This window comes from Meles meles, chromosome 2, assembly GCF_922984935.1.
Source record: "Meles meles chromosome 2, mMelMel3.1 paternal haplotype, whole genome shotgun sequence".
Lineage (NCBI taxonomy): Eukaryota > Metazoa > Chordata > Mammalia > Carnivora > Mustelidae > Meles > Meles meles.
The window spans coordinates 86,932,277-86,957,396 of NC_060067.1; the positions used below are offsets into that span (position 1 = coordinate 86,932,277).

Sequence of the window (25,120 nt, forward strand, 5' to 3'; positions counted from 1 at the left end):
CAGAGGCTTACCTTACTGAGGCACCCAGGCACCCCTCATTGCATTTCTTTTTTATTTTTATTTTTATTTATTTGACAGAGAGAAATCACAACTAGGCAGAGAGGCAGGCAGAGAGAGAGAGAGGAGGAAGCAGGCTCCCCACTGAGCAGAGAGCCGGACGTGGGGCTCGATCCCAGGACCCTGGGATCCTGACCTGAGCTGAAGGCAGAGGCTTTAACCCACTGAGCCACCCAGGCGCCCCCCTCATTGCATTTTCAATTTGTGTTTCTATATTAGTTTTCTATTGCTGCTCAAATAAGTTACAATACAATTAGTAGTTTAAAAAACTCTCACAAGTTTATTATCTTGCAGTTTTGTAGGTTGGCACTGACATGGTCTTACCAGGCTGAGGTGAAACTGTCAGCTCCATTCCTTTCCTGAGGGAATATCCAGAGGACAATCTATTTCTTAGTCTTTTGCAGATTTTGGAAGACACGCAAATTCCGGGCTCATGGCCATCTTCTTTCCCCTTGAAAGTGAGCAACCTTACAATTCTGACCATTCTGCAGTCACTTCTCTTATTTACCCACTCAGCATGGCCATCTTTAAGTTTTGTGTTTCCTTCCAAGTTTATTTATCTTCAGCCTGAATAACTTCCCTTAATGTATCTTCTGCTGTGGATCTTTCCATAATGAATTTTCTGAGTTTTTGTTTGCATAGAAACATATTTGTGTTACCTTAATTTTTGAAGGGTGTTTTTGCTAGCTGTAGAATTTGTGTTTACTAATTTATTTTTCTTTCTTTTTAGAATGCTAATGCTAATATTTTCTTAGGCTTTCATGCTGTTTGTTGAAAATCATTTATCACATAGTATTGATTCTTTGAGGTTAACATTTCTCTTTTCTCTATTTTTTTTAAGATTTTTTTGTTTATCCATTTTACAGACAGAGATCACAAACAGGCAGAGAGGCAGGCAGAGAGAGAGGGGGAAGCAGGCCCCCTGCCAAGCAGAGAGCCCGATGCGGGGCTTGATCCCAGGACCCTGGGACCACGACCAGAGCTGAAGGCAGAGGATTCAACCCACTGAGCCACCCAGGCACCCCTCTATTTTTTTTTTTTCCTGTTACAGTTGGCTTTAGTAGTCTAGCTATAATGTACCTAAGGTTGCTTTCTTTCTAATTATTCTGCTTGAGGTTTGCAGAACTTCTGGATTCCTGGATTGACAAATACCTTCCATCAATTTTGAAAAAGTCTTGTGCATATTTCTTTAAATATTGCGTCTGTCCCATTTTCTCTCTTTTTTTCTTCTGGAACTCCAATTAAATACATGTTAGACCATTTGACTGAGTCCAGTACCATATCTCTTAGGCTTGGATCTTTCTAGCCTTTTCTCTGTTTCATGTGAAATACACTCTTATAACCATTCAATATGTTTACTAATTCTATCTTCTGTTTTGTTTAGTCTCCTTTGAAGTCCTTCCTCTGAGCTCTTAATTTTAGGTTCTGTAATTTTTAGTTCTAGGATGTCCATTCAATTTTATTTTTTTATATAAATTTCAATTCTTTGTTGAAATTCTCAATATTTCCATTAATTTTGTATATTTTTCCTCTATTTTAAAAAATATGTCAGTCATAATTCTTTTAAGATATCTGACTATTAAATGCAGAACCTGTATTACTCCTGGACCTGCTTCTACTTTTTTTAATTATCAGTCTTTTTTTCCCCAGGTATTCACATTTCCACAAATTTTTATTAATGATACAAGAACTATAAATCTTCAAGTGACATGCAATTTATTTCCTAAAATAGGACTTTTGCTGTCAAACCTTATTTCTTCCTTGTATATGAAAAAGACAGGCTACAGGTGATAAAACGTTCACTGAGTTAAATGAACGAACTCACAGTTACAATGTATAAAATCCATACCACTGTCAGTGTTAGTCATTTTGCTTTTTAAACCTTCCGAAGAAAATGAAGACCAAAGGAACTTCAAACTCTAATCAAGAAGAGATTTATAGATAAAAAATTGAGACACTTATTTTTCAGATCCTACTAGGATAATGAAATAGTAGATATTTAGAAATATCTTATGACAAGAGCTGTTACCTATCTGGGAACATCACTAATGGGTTATCTTGTTACCTGCAAAAATGTGCTTAACACTTGTGTAAAGATCATAAATCTAGATCTCCCATGTTTCTCAAGTTTTCGTCCTTCCCTTTTGTAAGGACTGTAAGAATGCAATAATCATGTAAATTTCTTTGTTTGTTTCATTAATAATTTTTAAATAGTTGAATATTTTAAACATTTTTCCTGTTTATAAATATGTTTTCTAAGTCAAGTCACTGATCCTCAATGTGTCTTAGTTTTCTTATCTGTGTCATGAAAAAAAAATCGAACTACAAAAATTTTAGGTCTTTGGCTTGGAGAATATGTTATTTCCTTTTTCTTTTTTTAAAGATTTTTATTTATTTGACAGAGAGAGATCACTAGTAGGCAGAGAGGCAAGCAGAGAGAGAGAGAGGAGGAAGCAGGCTCCCTGCCGAGCAGAGAGCACGATGTGGGACTCCATCCCAGCAACCTGAGATCATGACCCGAGCTGAACGCAGAGCTTAACCCACTGAGCCACCCAGGTGCCCGAGAATATGTTATTTCTAATGTTGTGTTAAAATGGGATATTTGATAGGACTCGGGCTTAAATTTAAAATTACCCATAGCTTACTCTACTTGATAACTTCAATATTTTTTGAATTTTTGATTCAATTTTTGATAATTAGTTGGTGTCCAGAGGTTAGTGGTCTGGAGTCCTAGGGGTAAATCTCATTATTATGATGGTGGATCATATTCCAAGGGAGTGTGGTGTTTCATTGCTCTGAGAATTTCTCATTCCTGAATACACACCTAAAACCAAAACTAAATCCCAGGATGCTTTTAGTTGTTGAATATATTTCAAATGCTGTATTTCTAAATTTTGAGTCAAGGCAACACCCTCTAAATATACTCCTTTTACTTTTTATACTGTACTTTCCTGACAATAAATTGTTTACAACACTCCTGCTTTGTTTCTTCTTAAATAACTTAGGCCTTCACTCAATCTTATGGTCATTAACTGTACAATTATTCCTGTAATAAGGCATTATCTGTTCTATATTGGAATGAGCTATAAGGAAAGATCATATATCTCTCCACTCCCCTTGAATTTGGCAACGATTTGGTCTGCAAACAAATTTGACATTGATGCTTCTTATTAGCTGGGTCAACTGAGAGTGGTAAATCTCCATGATTGTCATGTGAAGAGAGATAACATGTGTTAACTTATACAAATTTACAGTTTTCCATCTATGTAACAATGTGAATTTCATCTTTGCACCTTTGGCTTTTCATTTGACTATCCATCCATTGTTCCCTAAGAGAAAGTCTGCTCTTGCCAGCTTATCATCTAAGGTTTTGGTGACAGAAAGTAGAAAATGTAAACAGGAAAAGATCAGATCAAAGAAAGAGTTGGAAAGACTATAATAGTATTATTTGTTAGAATATTTCCCAGGCCTTCTTTATTGTAGAAAATGGGAATAGAAAACGGAGGAATAAGAGAGAGTAAAGTTTTGTTCTTTCAAAACAAAGAATAGAAAAAGTAAACCATACAAAACCACCACAAAAATATCAACAAAAATCCAGAAATTGTTAACTTCATCTATTATAGTAAAAACAACACAAAACAAAACAAAAAAACTGAGACAGAGAGTATCCAAAAGTGAGCAGCATTAAGTGAAAATTTTGAGGATGTGAGAAAGTTCAGGTATGTGAGAGAGTATAGATGGAGAGAAATAGGATTATAAGAGCTTTCATTTTGGGTTATGAGTTAGATATCTTTTACTATTTTTATATAAATTCACTTCAAGTTTTTTTAAAGATTTTATTTGACATTTTATTTGTTTATTTTGAGCACAAGAGCGCAAGCAGGGGAAGGGACAGAGTGAGAAGAAGCAGCAGACTCCCTGCTGAGCTCAATTCCAGGACTCCAGGATTTTATTTATTTATTTGTCAGAGAGAGAGAGCACAAGCAGGCAGAGTGGCAGACAGAGGCAGAGAGAGAAGCAGGCTGCCTGCTGGACAAGGAGCCAGATAAGGGACTTGATCCCAGGACCCTGGGATCATGACTTGAGCCGAAGGCAGATCCCCAACTGACTGAGCCACCCAGTTCCCTCTACACTTCAAGATGTTCAATTAATTATTGTTGGTAACTTGACTGTGTTTTTTTTTTCCCTTTTTATTAATTTTTTCAGCGTAACAGTATTCATTCTTTTTGCACAACACCCAGTGCTCCATGCAAAACGTGCCCTCCCCATCACCCACCACCTCTTCCCCCAACCTCCCACCCCTGACCCTTCAAAACCCTCAGGTTGTTTTTCAGAGTCCATAGTCTCTTATGGTTCGCCTCCCCTCCCCGACTGTGTTTTTAATTGTATCTCTAAAGTGAGCCTAAACTACACAACAGTCATCTGAGACTTGAATACATCATCACTGCTTTTCCTGTTGCCAAATTCAGTGGTTTGTTTCTCTTTCTGTTCTCATCTTTCTTAATCTCCTGACAGAATTTGGCAGGATTCACCACTCCCTCTTTCTGGAACACTATTCTCTATCAGTTCCTAGCACACCATTTTCTTCTAGTTTTTCTCCCAACTCTGGCTGCTCTTCCCCTCTCCCTGATGGTCTCTCAGGATCAGTAGTCACTAGGTCTCTTCTCTGCCTCCATACCTCTTCTCCTAATCTGTGGCTTTAGAGACCATCTGTAGTTGGATGAATCCCAAATTTATATCTGTAGTCCAGAATCAGATAATGGTACCCTTAAAAACTTCCTCAGGAGACACCTGGGTGACTCAGTCAGTTGAGCTGCTGCCTTCTGCTCAGGTCATGATCCCAGGGTCCTGGGATCAAGTCCCTTATCTGGCTCCTTGTCCAGCAGGCAGCCTGCTTCTCTCTCTGCCTCTGTCTGCCACTCTGCCTGCTTGTGCTCTCTCTCTGACAAATAAATAAATAAAATCTTAAAAAGAAAGAAAGAAAGAAAGAAAGCTTCCTCAGATGTAGGACTAGAGTCTCAAAATTAAAATTCTAAAATAAAATGTCTGCTTTTACCCATTAAGCCTCATCTACTGTTTTTCACAAGTAGCATTATCATTCAGTCAGTTCCAATATATATATTCCTGAGAATTATTCTTTTCTTTCTTTCTTTTACTTTAATCCCCACATACAATCCATCAATTCTTCCTCCAAAGTATCTCTCACATTTGTACCCTTCTTTCCATCTTCCCCAGTATGCCCCTGGTCAACTCTTCATGTTTCCACAGTCTTCCTCTATCACTTTTATTCAACTCCATTCCAAACAATTTTGGAACAACATATCTTTAATATTCTTTAATATTATATTATATATAATATTTAATATTATATTATATATAATATTTAATATTATATTAATATTTAATATTTTATAATATATTTAATATTAACATTAAATATTAGTATTAAATATTGATATTAATAGTTTATTAATCCTCTTATGAAAAATCTGCACAATCACTGCAAAGGAAACCACTGCAGCATCTTTACTCTTTCCTTTGTCCAATCTCTGACTCACTTTTTGCCAGCACCCAAACTGGCTTTTGTAGTCCCCTTGACTTTCTTCATTCTATTCTTGCATTACTTTCACTGTCTTCTTGATATCTTTTTCTTCTCCTATAGTCTATGTCTTGTGAGTCTATGTTTAGGTTCCTTTTTCTTTGCATAATCCAAGGAATCATAAATCATGCCAAACCCAGTTGTCTTGCCACCACCAAAATGGGTTCTGAATCCAAATACAAATATGACATCTGGTGTGGTCTTGAACATTATGTCTAGTTTTTCCTGAATTTCTGTCTTAAGTATTGTTGCCTTTCCAGGGTGAAGGACATCAGTGACCATCTGTTTTTGCTCAAGTAGTCAGTTGTTGATGAACTTCCTGGTCCAGAGAGTTACTGTGTCATTCATGATGGTGGCTGAACTTCAAACAGCTGGAGAGGAAAAGAGAACCACTATCTGCTCTGGAATAATATTTTTTAAAAAAACACATGCACACAAATTGGGCCATATGATATCCTAGTAAAATTTCCCAGTAGCTTCTTATTTTCACTTAGAGAAAATCTGAATTTTTTTTTAAGGATTTTATTTGTTTATTCGACAGACAGAAATCACAAGTAGGCAGAGAGGCAGATGGGAGAGGGAGGGAAGCTCCCCGTAGAGCAGAGATACTGATGTGGGACTCGATCCCAGGACCCTGGGATCATGACCTGAGCTGAAGGCAGAAGTTTTAACCAACTGAACCACCCAGGTGCCCCTGAATTTCTAATATTGGCATACAGGACCCTAAATCATCTTGCTGATCTTTACTTGTTCAGTCTTTATGTTATTTTCCCTCTGTCCACAATCCAACTACCTGGACATTGGTTACTTCTTAAAATGTGCTATTTCTCCTGTTGGTGCATTTGAAAATACAGTTTTTGCTCTCATAAAAACTTTCGTTTTTAATTCTTGTTGGACAGTTGTCAAATAACTGGACTAAAGTGAAATATCACCTTTGACCTTCTGTGATAAAAATGTCCTCCTTCTATTCTCTTTCAAGATATCTTTGTCCTTCACAGTATTTAAGCATTTACCATTGATATACTGTTTTATTCCTGATTGAATGGGAAGGTCCAAATGAGAAGGGAATTTGTTTTACTTACTAAGCAAACTACTTGGCACAAAGAAGTCATGCAATAAATATTAAATAACCTTTAAAACAAATTTATTTCCTTTGGTCTACATTAGGGGGTGTTTGATGGGTCAACATACAGGTTTTTAAAATAGATTTTGGGGGGGCAGGGCAGATGGAGAGCGAAAGAGAAAATCTTAAATAGGCTCCACACCCAACATGCAACTTGATGGGGGGCTTGATCTCACAACCCTAAGATCATAACCTGAACTTAAATCAAGAGTTGGACACTTAACCAATGGAGCCACCCAGGTGTCCCTCTTTTTTGTTGTTTTTGTTGTTGTTGTTGTGATTTAAATAGGCTCTATAGAGCCCAATATGGGTCTTGAACTCATGACACTAAGGTCAAGACCTGAGCTGAGGTCAAGAATCTGATCCTTAACTGACTGAGTCACCCAGGCACCCCTAAAATAGATACTTTTTTAAGAGCATAGTCTTTTGCAGAACTCGTTAATTACTCTTGTGACTACTACAACCTCTTAGGTAGTATGAATTCTCTTCCGGCCACTGTATGAAACTCTTTTAGATGCTCTTTGTCATTAACTATAGTATTATTTCCATTTCCATTTAATTAAAAACAGAAATTAAAGCTTGGAAAAGTGAAGTTCAACTTTCTGGATTTGATTAGGGAAACAGAGTTGCATAATGCCATAAAATCTCATAACATTTGCCTTTTTCATCCTTGAGACAAGCTGCTATTCAACAATTATCCAGGGATCATGATAACTGAATTTTTTCATTTCTTTTGGTGGACTCCCATGGTGTTCAACTGTAGAGCTCTTTACTCCCGACCATAGCAGTCCACATCCAAGGATCATGAGGATGTAGAAACAGTCTGTAATCTCTGTAACTTCTATAGGAACTTAATCTTCCATAACTTATACAGGAACTGAGGTTTATTTGCTTATCAATTAAGTCTCTTTGATCACCTTTGATTTCATAATGGAGAAATTTTTTAAAAAGGACTAATTCTACCACTTAATCTTGTTTTCAAAAATTTAAGTTAATATTCTTACTTCAAAATGATTAATGTGTCTAGCGAGCCTTTCAACATTTTCTGTTCAACACATTTTAATTATGTAAGCACATTGATTTCTCATTTTAGAAAATTGTAAATTCTCATTCCATTTTAGAAAGTGGAATAGCCAACTAGGAAGGGTTAGTCTCATTGTTTGATGTTGCATTTTTCTCTCATCTGATGAACAGAACCTAAGAATTTAATGTGAAGTGAGTTTAGTGTTTTCCTAAGCAGTCAGTGGTTAGTTGAGAAGCTCTGAGAGGGAGGGTGTTTGTTAACATTTCCATCTTTTCTTGTGCTAAATAGCACCCCACTGAATGGAGCAGCTGCTTACTACAACAGTAGGATGAAGCTCATGGTCTGTAAAGGAAACCCCATGAATTCCTTTAAAATAAAGAGAGTATGTATATAGCCACACCAGTACATTAACTAACTTCAAAATATTAATTATTAAACTCTTCTTAAATTAGAAAAAGAACACACTAAACATTTTTTGTAATGGAGTTCAGCTAAATCCTTAAGATAGGATTTGAAACTGAGTTCTTCCTTGATTTCAGTGAATCACTTCATCTTTTCTACAAGTTTTCATTGACAAAATAGGAAGATGTAATATTTCTTTTAAATGAGCCAAATTAGACATCATGAAAGTAATTAAGATACTTTGAGTTTCTTTGCAGTTTTTAAGGATTAGGTTTTATAGTTTTATTCATATTTTGTATAGTAGTTAATCTTCACAGATGAACCATACCTTTCTGGCATTCATTCCCTTGTGTGTTCTCCTCTGCTACCTTAGGTCTGGGCCAACTATGTAACTTTCTCATTTTTAACCAATATAATGTGGGGGAATGATGCTGTGTGATTTCCAAGCCAGGACAGAGGAAGCCTTGCATCTTCTGCTGAAGTTTTTTTAGAACACTCCCTTCAGGAGAATTTAGCTAATGATATGTAATCATTCTTACTAGCCTAAAACCATCATGCTGCGAGGAAGGTCACGCTGGATATCTGGATATGTCACTTAGAAAGAGAATGCCTGGCCAGCCATCAACTCTTCCAGCTATCCTAGCTTCCTAGCTCTGATCCAGACATTTAGTGAGGGAGAAGACTTGGATGTTTAATGAAGCACAACTTTCAAATAGCTCCATGCCACACCTCTCACCTGCATGTAACATCATGGGAGACCTCTAGTTAGAAGCAGCGAGCTGAGCCCAGTCAACCCTCCAACTGTGAAAGATAATAATAAATTTTTGTGTGAGCTTCTACATTTGAGATGGTTTATTATATAGAGAATGGATAACTGGAACACCTTGTTACTAAAACTGAAAGTGATGATAGTTTTTCAAAAACCACTTATTGCAAATAGACCTAAGTAAATAGCAATTAGAAATGTATCTCATCATACCTCTAAAGTTACACACATTTTTGGTCTCAGGGTAATAAATTACAGATAGAATGTGCATATGTAGTTCAGGGAGGAACAAGGACATAAAAATATATCTTATTTCATAAATAATTCAAAGAAAAATCAACAAACATGCTAAAATTTAAGAGAAAAGAAAAGCTATTGGATTTTCACTCTGCTTGGCTGCCAGAGAAAAAGACATTTTCTTATGCTTTCCTTTTTCTATTTAGGAGTTTGTGAGAGGCTATTTGATTTACAGCAGGGAGATATAATTAAATAAATGTGCCTGAATATCAAGAATGAACAGATGCCCTTTAGCATTCACTGTTTCTAAGATTACAAGTAACTATGGTAGCACAATAGTAGATTACACATTTGTCTGTGGAGGCATTCCACACACAGTCTTAACAGAAAAATTTTCTTCTGTTTAGGAGCGATTTTCTTATACAAAATAACAAGTAACAGAAAAGAATTCAAGGTCCATAATACAATGTTACATTTCTCCTGGTGAATAATTCTGCATGAAAATTTAAGCATAAATAACAAATTAAATTTATGTGATGGAATAAGTTTTGAGACAAATTTTATTGAACACAACTTTAAAAGCACTTTAGGAAAAACTTACCTGTTTTTATCCTTAAAACTACTTGTATCCCAAAGCTATATAATTTCTATGTTAGCAATATCACTTTAACTATAAAATTATTTCAAAGTCTCTGAGTCCATATTGCTAGATTTATATCAGCTCTTAACATATTAATATTGAAAGTGGTGGGTTGGCTTAAAATTGGAGACATATTCCAAATTCCAATGAATATTTCAATATGCAACAAGTATTTTCTTAGAATTTTGGCTGACAGGTCGAGAAAATTCTGATTCTGAAATCAAGCATAATTTGTTGATTTCCAACAGTTGTTTCTTTTATTCGATTTGGCTTTCTACTTCTAACACAGAACAGATGATGTGGATATAAAAATTTTTTTCAGAAGTGAAAGTTTAAGAAACTTATTTTTAAAAGGTATGTTTAGAATCTTTAACCTTATTATAGTTCCAAAATAGCACTCCCAAAACGACAAATGATCTTTTTACATAGACACTGTTAGGAATCAGCTTCAGGATGAGGTTGGCCTTCAAGAAAACAATGCTTTATTGTTACAACTAATACTCTGAACTAAACATACTTAAATCTCTATATAAAATAACTGCAAACAAACAAACAAAAAAAAACAAACAACAAATAACTAACCATGGCAAAAGAGAGAGAGTGAGCTCTAGTTGTGAATCCTTGTATTATTACAGTAACTTGTGTACTAGTACAGCAAAGTAAACTCTTTATACACTTAGACAGCCAATTCTGTTGTAAGCAATAGATATATAAATCAAAGAGCTACATTTTCAGATTTGCCCCAGAGTTATCGGAGAAGAAGTAGTTTGTGTTTTATTTTGTTTTGTTTTATAAAAATTGTAGCATACATAATCCAAAGCCATTACTAGTGTCCACAGATATGTTTCTAAGGGTTTTATATTTAGCCATTCATCCTGAAAATACCCTGTTACATACAGACTGACTCAAGTTCACTCCGGTCTGCTATTACAGATGTTTTGTATCCCCACCTGTAACTGTAAAATCTATCCTTATGCAACTCATAATTCCAGTCAAAGGAAATCCTACAATAATAATGAGAAAAGATCATATGAGATGAAGCTATGCCCTAATGAGTCTTCTTTAGGCTTCTACATGTTCTTGACTTGGTATTAACAGGAACCATGTATAACATTGTGATGTGAACAACAAAAGAGAATCCATCTCTCTTCCTGTATGGAAGGACAAGAAGCCTTGCTGATGGTTTGTTTCATGTAGACTATAACCTTCGCAATTTTCACAGTTCATACAGAAGAGTGTGATAGGTTGGATAACCTTTGTGAAGGTTTGGATAAGATTCATACTCACAAATTTCTCAAGCTCCATTGGGGTAGATAAAGATCCATTTTAAGACATTGAAATGCATTACAAATGAATACTACCAAGCCCTGTCTTTTACTTCTGATATTAGACATTCTTTGAGTCACGTGGAGAAGGCTATTATCATGAAGAATACTCTCCCCTTTGAATACTGTCCCCTGAAAAGATGAGTCAAGATAGTTTTGAAACTCCAGAATTGCCAAGAATATGTTGTCAATATACAACCCAAGAAATCAGAATTTCTTACTGTCTTTCAAGTTTGTATGTAGACACACTCACTGCTTAAGACTTTGATGTTGTATATCTGGAAACAGTTATGTTACAAACTTTGGAAAAAACTTACCAAAAAATTAAATTCAGGGATGGTTACAAAAACTGCTTAGAAATGGCTTGATTCCCATGAAAATATCAAAGAATTTAGTTTATAGATAGTTCAGTTTTCTATATGGTATTGTTTTTATGAGGTAAGCCATTAATACCTCAACAACTTCTAGCATCTGGTGGATAATCAAAGCCTTCTACAACAATTTAAATTGGAGCAATGGTGGTAGCAAGCAGCCATTAGATCTTCTTACCATTTTCTTTTACAGTAACAATATGATACAGGATATTTTGCTCTTCAGGGACATTAAACACACTATTCTCCTAGTCAGTATGAAGAAAAGTTTCATTCTCTCCTGAAACAAACAAACTCAAAATCTTGGAGAAAAATATGGAACAACTTAGGACAAATTAGAAAATTTGCAAATGTACCACAATAAAACCTTTCAATGTTCCAATGTGTTTGGACAGAAAAACTAATTTAATTATATTGTGGGTCTTTTGAAGGTGCATTTATGACCAATAAATTTAGTCTTTGTTCTAATTGCAAATTTACAAGTATAATGAGAGAACATTAATTCTATTATAGAGGTATACCATCTGTTTCAACATTACAATTTTTGGAATTATTTAGACAAAATTAGACTCTTCATGAGAATATACTTTATTGTTCTAAAAACTATGTTAGGTTAAATCCATTCAAACTCCCTGCACTATTACTAAATAGGACAGTGGACGAGCACATAGGCTCTGGCAAAGACAACCAAGTCTCAGTTCTACCATTTTCTAGTGGTGTCATCTCAGGAAACCACTGAACTTCTCTAGTTTCAGTTTTCTCATTTTTAAAACAGGAATAACAAAATGCTAAATATTTGTCATATAGTGAGAGTGCAATAAGTAATATTACTATTGCTATACACTCAAAGCAAAACACTAATAATGAGAACACTTCTCAGCATTCATGTTTTCCTCAACATTAATCATTTAAAAATTAAGGATATTTTGCCACAGTTATTAAAGGAAGACTTGTGGAGAGTAAGGCACAAAGCAAAGCAAATCTGCTATTACAAAAACTTAAAATTTGGATGTCTACTGAAGATAGACAATCTAACCTCTACCCAAGGGAACAATGTATTATGAACCATGGCATGATACAAAGTGTTTTGTTTCCAAACCTTGTGATTCATGTTCAAGTTCTAATAGGACCTATAGAAAAAAATCTTTCATCCACTCTTTAACACTAATGGATATCCAAATTTTGGTTGGATGTTGGAAGAAAGAAAAGCAAGAATAGAGGAAGAATAGGAAGGAGGAAGGGAGAGAGGGTGTCTGGGAGGAAAAGGAGTAACCTCAGACGTTGCAGCTGTATTTTCATACTAATAAGTTCTCTGACAGTGGAAGGGGAAAATGTGTACGTGTCTCATTTTCTGTGATCCACTTCAATATTGGGAAGGATGTGAAAATTATTGTAGTATAGAGGAAAAATAACATTGGCTTTGGAATCAGATTAGATCTGAATCCAAGTCTCCATTCTCCTACTTACAAACTTGTGCAAGTGATCTAGTTTAAGAGAGCCACCAGTGTATTCATTTGTAAAATGAAGATGGTAATTGTACCTATATAAGGAGTATTTATAGGTATTAAACATTATAATGATTTCAAAGTGCAAAGAATTGTGGTGGGAATAAAAGAATCTAGTAAATATAAAAAAGCTGGTCTCTGTTTTTTGTGGGTTTTTAAAAAAGATTTTATTTGTTTATTTGTCAGAGAAAGAGAGAGCACAGTAGGGGGAGAAGCAGGCAGAGGGAGAAGCAGACTCCCTGCTAAGCAAGGAGACTGATGTAAGACTTGACACCAGAACCCTAGGATCATGACCAGAGCTGAAGGCAGCCACTCAACCAACTGAGCCACCTAGGTGTCCCTGCTCTCTGTTTTTAAAAAGATTACAGGTCAGGGTACCTGGGTGGCTCAGAGTTGATTTTGGTTCAGGTCATGATCTCAGTCTTGTGAGATCAAGCCTCATGTCCAGTTTCCTCCCCCCAACTTCCTGTTGAGCCCTGCTCCCCTCAATAGAGCCCAGCCTAGAGTCCAGTGTCAGGCTCTACAATGGGCATGGAGACTACTTCAGAGTCTCTCTCTTCCTCTCCCTCTGCTCCACTCTTTTAATAAATAAATAAATAAATAAATAAATAAATAAATAAGTTACAGGCAGTTTGGGGAGAAGACATATTATACCTAACTGATGAATAACCTAATAACCCCAAGCAATATAACAGCAACAACAAATGTCTACATTAGTTCATGCTGCTGATTAAAGTTAACAATAATAATGCAACATGTGCTTAATTTCTTCTATATGTAATATGTTTCTTGAAGGAGTATCTATTTTATATCAAAACCCATATAATGTTGTGACATTTTCCTGAATAAAATTTTCCTGAATAAGTACATACTATTGTATATAAATTGTATATCTATACTCAGAAATACATGAAAAACATCTTTATTATTTTATGTCATGTATATGAAAGTGATCTTCCTCACGATGTTGGAAGTTTAAAACTCTGAGTCAAAATAAAGTTTTATATAAAATAGGGATTGAAATCTATTAGTATTCAAAGATTTTTCCACTCTGGAGTTTGTTATGCTTTCATTTCAAAAGATTTTATCATTATTTTTTGTGATCAGTGAGTTTAGAGGCTTATTTCATTTTTGGATAACTTTTGCTGGGTGACATTTATAACTGAAAGGGAGAATATATTTGGATGAATAAAAAAGAAAAAATAGGTCATTTCAAAGAGGGCTTGTGGGACTAAAACCAAGAGCTCTTAACGCTGTGACCAAATATTGGAGTTCTCCATAGGATGTAATAGTTACTCAATAGTGCTATGTTTTCCTGAGGAGATACAAGATTTAGCTGCTTCTATGATTGGTCAAGTGGGAAAGAAATGTCTCCCAAGTTTAACTAATGTATATATTCTCTTGTTCTCAAAAAAAAAAAAAAAAAGAAAAAATATTAATAAATCGTGGAGCAACTAGTAAAGTACAATTGTATCTGTATTGTCCTACTTGTCAAATCAGCCATATTCACATAGTTTATACAATTCAAAGAGCTCATAAATTCAGCCATTTTAATCATTTCTTTTCTTTTTAAGTTGTGCAAACTGACTCCACTTATATATTTTCTTATGAAAAATTTCTTTCTCAGCATATGTAGTAAATTTTGTACATATAACATAGTACAGTATAGTAATTTGGTTCTTTCTCAATATGAAATGGTGGGGATGCCTGGGTGGCTCAGTTGGTTGGGTGTCTGCCTTCCACTCTGGTCATTCTTCTGGGGTCCTGGGATTGAGTCCCATGTGGGACTCTGTTCAGCAGGGAACCTGCTTTTGCCTCTCCCACTCCCTCTGCCTGCCACTCCCCCTGCTCGTGTTGTCTCTTTTTCTGTCAAATAAATAATAAATAAAATTTTTAAAAAATATGAAATGGGCCTAAATATTAAAATAAACAATTTTCTCTTTAAAAAGTCATATTTATATTTGATTAAATTATATGAACTAAAGCAATAATCATCCAACTGGTTATATATATTCTAACCTCAGAGTTACTTCATTTGTACAAAAGTGTATGACCAAGTAGCCATCCAAATCTTGGCCTATTGGGAGGATTTTCCTAATCCACTATCATTCAAGACCGGGGTGCAGTGTAACCGCTGTCCATTTTTGATGGTACTCACATGCCAAGTTGACTCATCCATAAAGCAAGCTTCAGTTTTTCTTTTCTTTTTTTTTTTTTTTTCCTTCTCCAATGATAGAGTGTGTCATGGGGTTGGAGATTCTTTCCCAGGCAGTTTATCTCTAGCCTGAATTCTTGGACCACTCCTGGTACCAGCTGGCACAGATTGGGTTCTCCAGAAGTAGATACTAAGGAGAATTTTGATATGCAAGATATGCGAATCCCTGCAAAGGACATGGAGTTTGGGTGGGGTGGCTAATTGCGACTGAGGTAGCCTCTGAAAGGGTTGACAGCTGGACAAGTCAAACAAGTACGGAGCTTCTAGAAAGAAAATCTCTATGATTACCATATCTGTTTTACACCGATGCTGAATATATTCCCTAAGCATGGCAGGCTATTTCCTTGTAGGACATGTTCCTATTCATAATTCAGATATTAGCTAAAATTCACTGTTTTAGATAGACTATTCTAGAACAAGTAATTTAAAGTGATTAACATTCTGTCCCTTTACTCTTAAAGTAACACTCCTTTTTGTTGTTTTTTACTCACTGCAATTTTTAATTAGAGATTTATTTGTCTACTTCTTTTCTATCTCAAGTAGACTGGATGTTCTGAGGTTGGTGCTCATGTACAACACAGGATCAGATAGGACCAGTTGCATAATTTGCTAAGCCTAGTGTGAAATAAAAATGTGGAGTTCCTTGTTAAAAAATTACTAAGAATTTTAAGTCAGTAATTGCACAGCATTAGACCACGTGTGAGGTACTTCTGAGCTCAGAGCCTTCTGTGATAGCAGGCGTTGCATCCATGAAGCCAGGCCTGGACCTGGTAGATAGTGGGCACTCACTATGTAGGTATTAAATAAACCTGCAAGTTATTAAACGATCCATGACCCTGAAAGATTTAAAATAACTGCTTTGTAAGAGGCTACTTATTCTCTGTCAAAACACTGTCAATGATTATTTATCTTATTTTTCTGATGAGTCCATTTTCTGAAAGAAATTTAAGAGACACTTTTCATCTTGAACCTCACAGATAAGGTCAATACACACTGAAATTTTAAGAATTTAAAACTAAATATACTGATTTTTAAAAATCTTTTATACTCAGATTCTAAAAAATGGATTTTTTGCCTGCAATTGGAAAATTGGAGGCAAAATGGAAAGTATTTGTGTTGCGGTATTAAAAGATAAAGACTTTCCATCATTTATAAAGTGCTCAGGATCAAATGTATTTGAAATTTTAATGCTCTTCATTTATCTTTTTTTACTGTTTTGTATCTGACATCTTTAACATAATATAACAATTAGGAAATTCACCCACATTAGTGTGTGTATCATTAATTGATTCTTATTTTATTGCTGTGCCACATTCAATTGTATAAGTATGCCACAGTTTATCCATTCGCTTGATATATGTTTGGATTATTTCAAGTTTGGGGCAGTTATGACTAAATCTGCTGTAAATATTCCTTCTTAAGTCTTTTTGTGGAGAAATATTTTCATATCCCTTAAGAAAATAAGGGATAAAGTAGTTGAATTACTAAGCTGAATTACTAAGTCATAGGGTAAATACGTAATGAATGTTATAAGAAACTGTCAATGCATTTCCCAAATGGTTACTCTCCCACTTGGAATATTTCATTTGAGAGATCCAGTTGTTCCACACATTTTTTTTTTCTTTTCAAAAATTTTTTTAAAGATTTTATTTATTTTTTTGACAGAGAGAAATCACAAGTAGGCAGAGAGTCAGGCAGAGAGAGAGAGAGAGAAGCCAGTTCCCCACTGAGCAAAAAGCCCGATGCGGAGCTTGATCCCAGGACCCTGAGATCATGACCCGAGCTGAAGGCAGCAGCCTAACCCATGGAGCCACCCAGGTGACCTTCTTTTCAAATTTTTATTTAAATTCTAGCTCCATGCTTTTATGACATTTGGGGTTCAGTGTTTGTAATTTTTTCCATTGTAGTGGAAATCTTATTGAGCTTTTGTATTTCTCTGCTCATAGTATATATTGAGTCCTTCCACTGACAGAAATTTCATTAAAATTATTTATTAAATTTTATTTGAAAACTCAAGTTGTTAAAGCAGTAAAAGTTTCTGAGGAAAGGTTCAGCTGCAACTTGATATAACTTGTCTGTGAAAAAATATATACTTTAAAGGAGGGCAATGTAAGTCTACTTCAATCATAAAAAGAGGTAACATGTAGGATAATTGCCTTTTGAAATGCAGAGAATATAATTCTGCATTCAGTTTACTTAATATTCTAACTTGGAAGAGTTTTAAACTCTTTCAATCAAAGGTTTAATAGTCCATGTAAATTAAACTATATTACAATCCTATAATAGGATTATGAAGAAAAATCTACTTTGTTTTAGTTGTTTTACTATGTGGTATAAAACAACAGGGTTTATTTCAAGGAACTTGAGAATGTTTTAACATGTCTTGACTATTCCAGAAAAGGAGCTGTAAGACTTTTATTTATTTATTTTTTAATTTTATTTATTTGACAGAGAGAAAGATCACAAGTAGGCAGAGAGGCAGGCAGAGAGAGAGGGGAGAAGCAGGCTCCCTACTGAGCAAAGAGCCCAATGCGGGGCTCCATCCCAGGACCATGATATCATGACCTGAGCCGAAGGCAGAAGTTTTAACCCACTGAGCCACCCAGGCGCCCTGGGTGGGCTTTTGATTACAATACCATGCAAATGTGTGTCCCAATTTAAAGGAGATTAAAAATGCTGGGGATTGGTTTTAGAAATAAAGTAGCTGACAGTTGGGTTGAACTGAGGAAATTACATTTCTTTACAACTTCAACAAATGTAATTTCATTACTGGGGAGTCAGGACAGTGCCTTCAAAATTGCTAAAATCAACACACACATATTAACACATCTGTATGAACATTTCCATGCTAAAATAATAATAATACGACTTTTATTTTCAGAAGTTAATCTAGCCAATCATAAAATATTTTCTCAGGACTTTTTAAAGCATTATTCTACCAACATGCTTTGTGAAATTTCACAATGAATGAGGAGAAATATCAAAATTAAAGTGCAAAACATCATATACCAAAAAAGAGAGAAAACGATATTGGTTGATTAGTTGAAGTAAGTTATGTGAAGCTATTTCCACACTGAGTTTTTAACAGAAAGACGGTTTGTCCCCAACTCCCATGACACAAAATGTTGAAAAAATACTTAATGAGAATAGTTTTGAATGGAATAAAATGATCAGTTTACCTGGGTACCAAATTACTAGGTTGTCGTGGGTGGTTTTAGGTTTCTCTAGCCCCAAGCTAAGTGTACAGACAAATCATATTGGATCATGTCTCCCACAAATGTCAAATGGGAAATTGAATTTTCATGCATAAATATGTATCTTAAAGTTTTCAGATATTTGCTTAACTAATAGAGTTTGCTGAGTTACATAAAGCTCAAAAACAGATTTCTAATCTTAGTGTTTTGGTTTTACTTATGCTGTAAACTGCTTGAAATTAAAATACAGTATCTTTTGTAGCATTAGTGGAAGATGAGAAATGTTTTGGGATTTTTTAAATATTTTATTTATCTATTCCAGAGACAGGGTGGAGGGAGAGGAGGAGCAGGGGAAGAAGAGTAGCAGAGGGCCAAGCCGACTTCGAGCTGATTGTGGAGCCTGATGTGGGATTCAATATCAGGACCTTTGAGGTCATGACCCTAGCTGAAACTAAGAGTTGGATATTCAATCTGCTGAGCCAGAAGGTGAGAAATGTTGAAGTAAAATGGATGTAAACACTTGAGTAGATAAAAGAAAGCTATACATTTATTATAACTTCCCTACAAGGAGTTGAGTCTATTTGTTAATGCTCTTGAATCTGTTTTGACCAACAGAATATGTTGGAAATGATGTATTACCAGATCCAGCCTTTTAGAGAAGCAATAGCTTTTGCTTCCTCCTCCTTAAAACCCAGCACTTAGTCCATAAGGAAACTCCAGGAAATCTATGGAAAGGCCAATACTGAGGAGAATTAGCCCTCCCAGTGAAGAGCCAGAATCAAATTTCCTGCTCTTGAGGGGATCATCTTGGGAATTAATTCTTCAACTGACACCATTTGGAATAGATAAGCTGTTTCTGTCAAATCCCACCCAAATAGCAAAATCATGAACAAATTATTGTTGTTACTTTAAACTCATAAAATCTGTTTGGTTTGGTTTACACAGTTATTGATGATCAAAACAGAATTTGGAACTTAGTAGTGTGATGGTAAACAAACTAAAAATCAATGGCATTGTCTTTATAACAGACATAGGGGTGAGGGTGGAGGGATCGGGGGGGGGCACCTAACAGACCTCAAGGAGACTCTTGAAGGTTTGAAAGAAAATAAAGAAACTATTAATTGGGGCTTTTATGTTGTGTGTTGGTAGAAAGTTTGGCAGCACCATAGTCTGATAATATGGAAGATAGAAAGGATTCCTAATGAACTCATGATCAAAGCTATTTCCAGGCAAAACTTTAGAGTGCCAACTGGCTTCTTGTAGCTACATGAAATGGAACTTCTTGTTCTGTACAAAACAGAACTGTTCAGTTTTCAAACAAATTTAGAGAAACTGTAAAGAAATGTGATGTACTAGGTTTGGAAGTAATTTTTTTTTCTTTTTCAACCTCTTCAAGAGGTAAAATTTCTCCTCATAAGAAATGGTCTCAGGGCAGACCAAATCCAAGGCACTATCTTGAATTTATAAGTTAAAATTTCAATATTTGTGAATTTTATCTAATTGGGTGAATTTTAATTTGATGCATACAAGGACCACAACATTTGAAAGAAATTATAAGATTTCACTGAAAGATAAGCACTGGTTCAAAATGAAGAAAACTTTGGACTTCTGATTTTGTATAGGAAGGGAGCCAGTTTGAAAACCTACTTAGCTGTAATCACATGCCAATTCTCATAGGAAAGAGAATTCAAAGTTATAAGCCAGGTGCCCAGACAGCAGAAACAAGAGAATTCTTCCAGGGAGAATGACTATGCCCTAACTGAAGAACTGACAGCACATGACCAGATAGATTTTCAAATCTATGGATAAATCATGGCAATATGCTTCTCTCTTTTCCTGTAATTGATTTGGCGTGCCTACTTGCCTGACCCATACGCATCATCATATGTTGCATGTGCCAAGGCTAGCTAATTTTTCTCTGTAGTTCACAGATCTTTAGATCGAGAGGAACTGCAGCACCCATGGCATGCAATCTCCACCTGAATTTGATTTAGATAATGAGATCCTGGACCTCGGTGCTATAATCTATGAGGTTTTGAGGATTTGGGGAATTGATATATGGGAGGGATGGGAATAATTTATGGCCAGAAACCAGACTGCATTGATTAAAGATAGCCTCAAATTCCAGTACCAAAAAATTCTTCTTGAATCTGAGCTGGGCCTGTGACTGTTTTGGTCAAGAGAATACAATGAAAGAGCTAAGGTAAATAGCAATTTCTGTGTTTCTTTTCCAGGACCCAAGCTAAAGTAGCCACATGTAGAAGCTTACTTGGAAGACAACTAAAACCTCAGCAGAACGCCCAGTCAACAACCAGCATGAACCTACCAGCCATATGAGTGAACCGTCTTGGAAATGGGTTCTCTAGCACCTTTCAAACTGACAGGATTGTGATCCCACATGGAACAGAGACAATCTTCACTGAATGCCGAGCAAGTTGCAAAATTATGAGTAAACAAATGATGGTTCTCATATTAAATCATAATCATATTTTGTTTTTGTGGTGGTGGATAACTGAGATGAACACTTACTGAATATGTTCACTTTTATATTTTAAAATATGTTATGAAAACACATCCTGAATCTAGAAGTCTGAAAATCTATTTTTTCTTTGCATTGATATTTCCTTGTTTGTGCATGCTAGTGTTTTCAAAAGGTCATGCTGTCTTATTGATGGAAATATATATGTTTCAAACATGAAGAAAAATACTTCTTTTGTGCTATGTTGATGAAGTAACATTTTATTCAAAAATATTTCTTGAATATTGGGATAAAGCATCCTTAAAATTAAATAGTTAATTTTTTTAAATCTTCTGCTCTTATTCTATATCCTTAAAATTTGATTTGAAGTCCAACCCATATTTTTTTACTCAGTCTTCTCTCCAATTTCCAAACTAATGATAAGAATATGTCCAACTTGTCAAAACTGAATTAAATTCATAATTTTTAAAAATTTTTAATTAGCAGATAATGTATTATTAGTCCCAGGGGTACAGGTCTGTGAATCACCAGGTTTACACACTTCACAGCACTCACCATAGCTAAACTCATAATTTTTAATGAAAAACTAAAACAAAACAAAGATTTTTTTTCCCCCCTGTTCTTGACCTCAGGTAACCGAGGAACTTGTCTTTCTGACAAGTCACTTTTCTTGTACTTCTCCTTTAGTCACCCATTAGATTACATCTTTCAAATATCCACCTTCCATCTCCTTCTCTCTGTTACTATGTCAGTTCAGGTCTTCATAACATTTTCTTTAGACTATCATATGAAATATTCAATATGTGTCATGAAGTAATTGAGAAACCATACCTTGAACTATCATAAAGAGCTATGGAGACTGGTTTTCTGCCCAATGAAATTGATGTTTATATAATTTTTGATTGATAATGTAATTCTTTCTGCCAAGAAAAAGTTAAAATGCTGTTTTCAGCATTATATCATGAAACAAAAATTGTTCATAGTAGATTGTACATAGTAACATATACTTACACTGAAGCTTAGAAATCAATGTCTACATGTCTACAATAATAAACATCTTACAGAGCATATTGGAGGAGAATATCTATAGAAAAAAACTAATTCTAAAAGACTATTTTATAGACAGGTTACATAAGGAAATTGATAATACAAGATTTTGCTGCCAAAATAATAGATACTACAGAGAATACACATGGCATAAAGCAAAACTTGATGCACAGAATCAAGTACAAACTACCTGTTATTCTTGTATCTATCTTACTTGGATTATATTCAATTCCTCAATAAGGAAAAGATAGAACAGGAAATCAGAAGTTAATATATGCCTTCCAAATGTTTTCTATGCAGGATGATTGTTAGTAAGTGATAGGTTGGGATATGAATGCATGTCTATGTAAGTATATTAAATTCAAGCCCTACACTTAACTGACAAATGACCTTAGATAACATTATTGAAACACTCTAAGACCCAGATTATTTTTTTGTAAAATGCAAATGGCACCTACAACAAAGCTTTAGAGAGTTATATGAAATAACCTATGTGCTTTTCAGGTACTTGAAATGTAGTACCTATTTAATTAATCAGTAAAATGTGTCTTTAGATTTTAAGAAAATCAAATATTGTCTATATAAGAATTTTTAAAAAATATATATAACCAAGAAAGAAAAGAGGGGAAAGTAACAATTGTGTTTATTGTGTGTTTATGTGTCCCCAGTACATAAAATACTCATTTACCATTTGTGTTCAGGTTTGAATTTTTCAGAAAATTCTTTAAATAAACAACATAATTGGCCCTCTTGAAGAAAAGGAAATCAAGGCTGACAGATGTTCAGCAAATTGACCACCAAGAGATCTAGCATTGGAACCCCATTCTCCTTAGTTAAATATATGTTCTTACTTTTCTTTTTATTTAACTTTTAGCTTCATATGAACACGTAAGCCATGTTAGTTCTTTGAATTTTAAAACCCTTTACAAATTGTAATTATTTTAACTCCTGTACCCATTTGCATGAGAAAATATTGCTTTAGTTTTATTAAACAACATCTGAGAATTTTTGCATTATTAAATAAAGAAATTAAAATAGAAAATTTCCAACCTTTACAGAGTTTGAAAAAAGGTAGTGTTCAGTGATGAAAAACTTGGGTTCTTCTGTGTGACACACAGACACCAATCTTGTATCTTCACCTGCTACCTCTCAAAGTATCCATTTCCTCATGTAAAATGGGTTAAGAGTTGTACCTTTCTCAGAGTGAAATGGGGGCACATCTAGAGTTTCTAGCATAGTGTTTAGTAGACATCTTAAAACTCTATAAAAAAATTTAAGTTAGTGCAAAGAACATCTCACATATTAACCTGTGTTCTTTTGTGCTCAAATAGAAACTGATTTAAAATAGCTTAAGCAACAACAAAACACTTGCAGGGAAATTTAAAAGATAGCAAGATGTCCCACCAAAAAGGAGGAGATATTCTGGCTTTCACATGATAGTACAAAGAGGAATTAGACAGTCTTCAATAATCTAATCATATCCTTTCTATATCCCTTTGTTAACCACCATAATCTCTCAACAGACCTTTTCCTTTCATAGTTGCTTAATTCTCTTTAATTGCTAGAAATTTCTTTCCTGTGAAAATTCTTTCCTGCTTCTATGTGAACCTGAGCAACCAAAGAGTTCTCACATTTGAAATGCCAAATGACCAACCCAGTTTCTTTGGATCCTAAGACTCTATTTCCAAATTCCACCTATGACAAATCTCCATTGTGGAGCCAATCAAGCAATGTCAAGAAATCTGGGTTCTCCAATACATGATTGCCCAAGGAAGTGGAAGGAAGGGGATGATATGAAGAGAAGGCAATTATCAGAGAATTGTGATTTATTTGAGCAAGCACCTGGAAAAGTGACCTTTATTCCCTTTTCTTTTTTAATTATTATTGTTTGTTGAGATATAATTGACATATAACATTTTATAAATTTCAGGTTAAAATGTGCTGATTTGATACATTTATACATTGTTATATGATTACTACCATAGCATTAGCTAACACCTCCACTGAGTTGTATTATCTTTCTTTTAGTGTTCTTTCCTGCATTATAATAACTGATTTATTTCCCTGTCTCTTTGTTACATTCTGAAGTTAGGAAAATAAGGAAGCATCTCACATATCTTTCTGTATGATACTTTGCCTGAGGGTGTCTCATACTATGTTGTCATTGAATAAATAGTTGTTGAACAATTAAATGAATGAATAGAAATATATACAAATATTTTGAACCCTTTAATTTCAGTAAAAGACACCCTGGGATAATAGTACATAAAAGAAGAAAGTAGGTGAAAGATTTTTTTTTTTACACTGCATCAAATTTTAAGGTTCATTTATAAAATGAAAAAAAAAAATCTTTTAATGTTGTTAACAATCCTTTTAAAGCCCCAAGAAACAAACAAGGCAGGACATCAAAAACAGCCTCCACTTGAATGATGCTATAAGTTAGCAGGGGACAGTATATGGAGAAACTTCCTAGAAATTCCAATTTCAAAACTTTTGGAAGAATCACTGAAACACCAGCAACTATTGAATGATAGTCAACATTGGGCTCTGAAGAATAGCTCCTCAAATACTAACTTAACTATTTCCTATAACAAAACATCAAGAATGATATATCAGAGAAAAATATTCCCTTTTATTTGCCTGGTTGTTAACAAGGTCTCCTAGTAAACACTTCAAGGTACTGATTTGTTCCAAAATTGTTTGGATTGTTCTCCAAGATTGGAGCATATATATTTAATAATTTATCACATCTCAAAATGAGTGGGTGGCAAACATCTTTAATGATATGTTTAAAATAAAAGATACATTTAGAGCACTTAAATGAAACTATTTATGAATGAAAATGTGTTATTCATGAAGGAAAATTAATTAGGTAATAAATTCAAATGCAAACATACTGACTTTGAAAGAATGTTATTTATTGAAGTATAATTAATGTACAACATTATAATAGTTTCAGGAAAAGGAAACTAGTTATTGTTAAAATAATAATCATACATTATGATATACAACAAAAGGAATATGTTAGTTTTAGTTAAGTTGTTACTAGGTATTTATTGGGCACTGTTCTTTAAATAAATGTAAAAGTATTTTAAAAAATGAAATACAACACAATTGATTATGTATATGCTAGGTG

At 34.6% G+C, this 25,120-nt stretch overlaps 1 non-coding gene and 1 pseudogene across 1 annotated transcript; one reads left to right on the plus strand and one right to left on the minus strand.

Annotated features, from left to right (window-relative positions):
• Positions 1–5,611: 5,611 nt before the first annotated feature.
• LOC123937126 lies at positions 5,612–6,004 on the minus strand (annotated as a pseudogene).
• Positions 6,005–14,253: 8,249 nt separating this feature from the next.
• On the plus strand, positions 14,254–14,380 carry LOC123937837. The gene has a single exon (XR_006817619.1). It is a non-coding gene; the product is annotated as a small nucleolar RNA SNORA25 (small nucleolar RNA).
• The last annotated feature ends 10,740 nt before the right edge of the window (positions 14,381–25,120 follow it).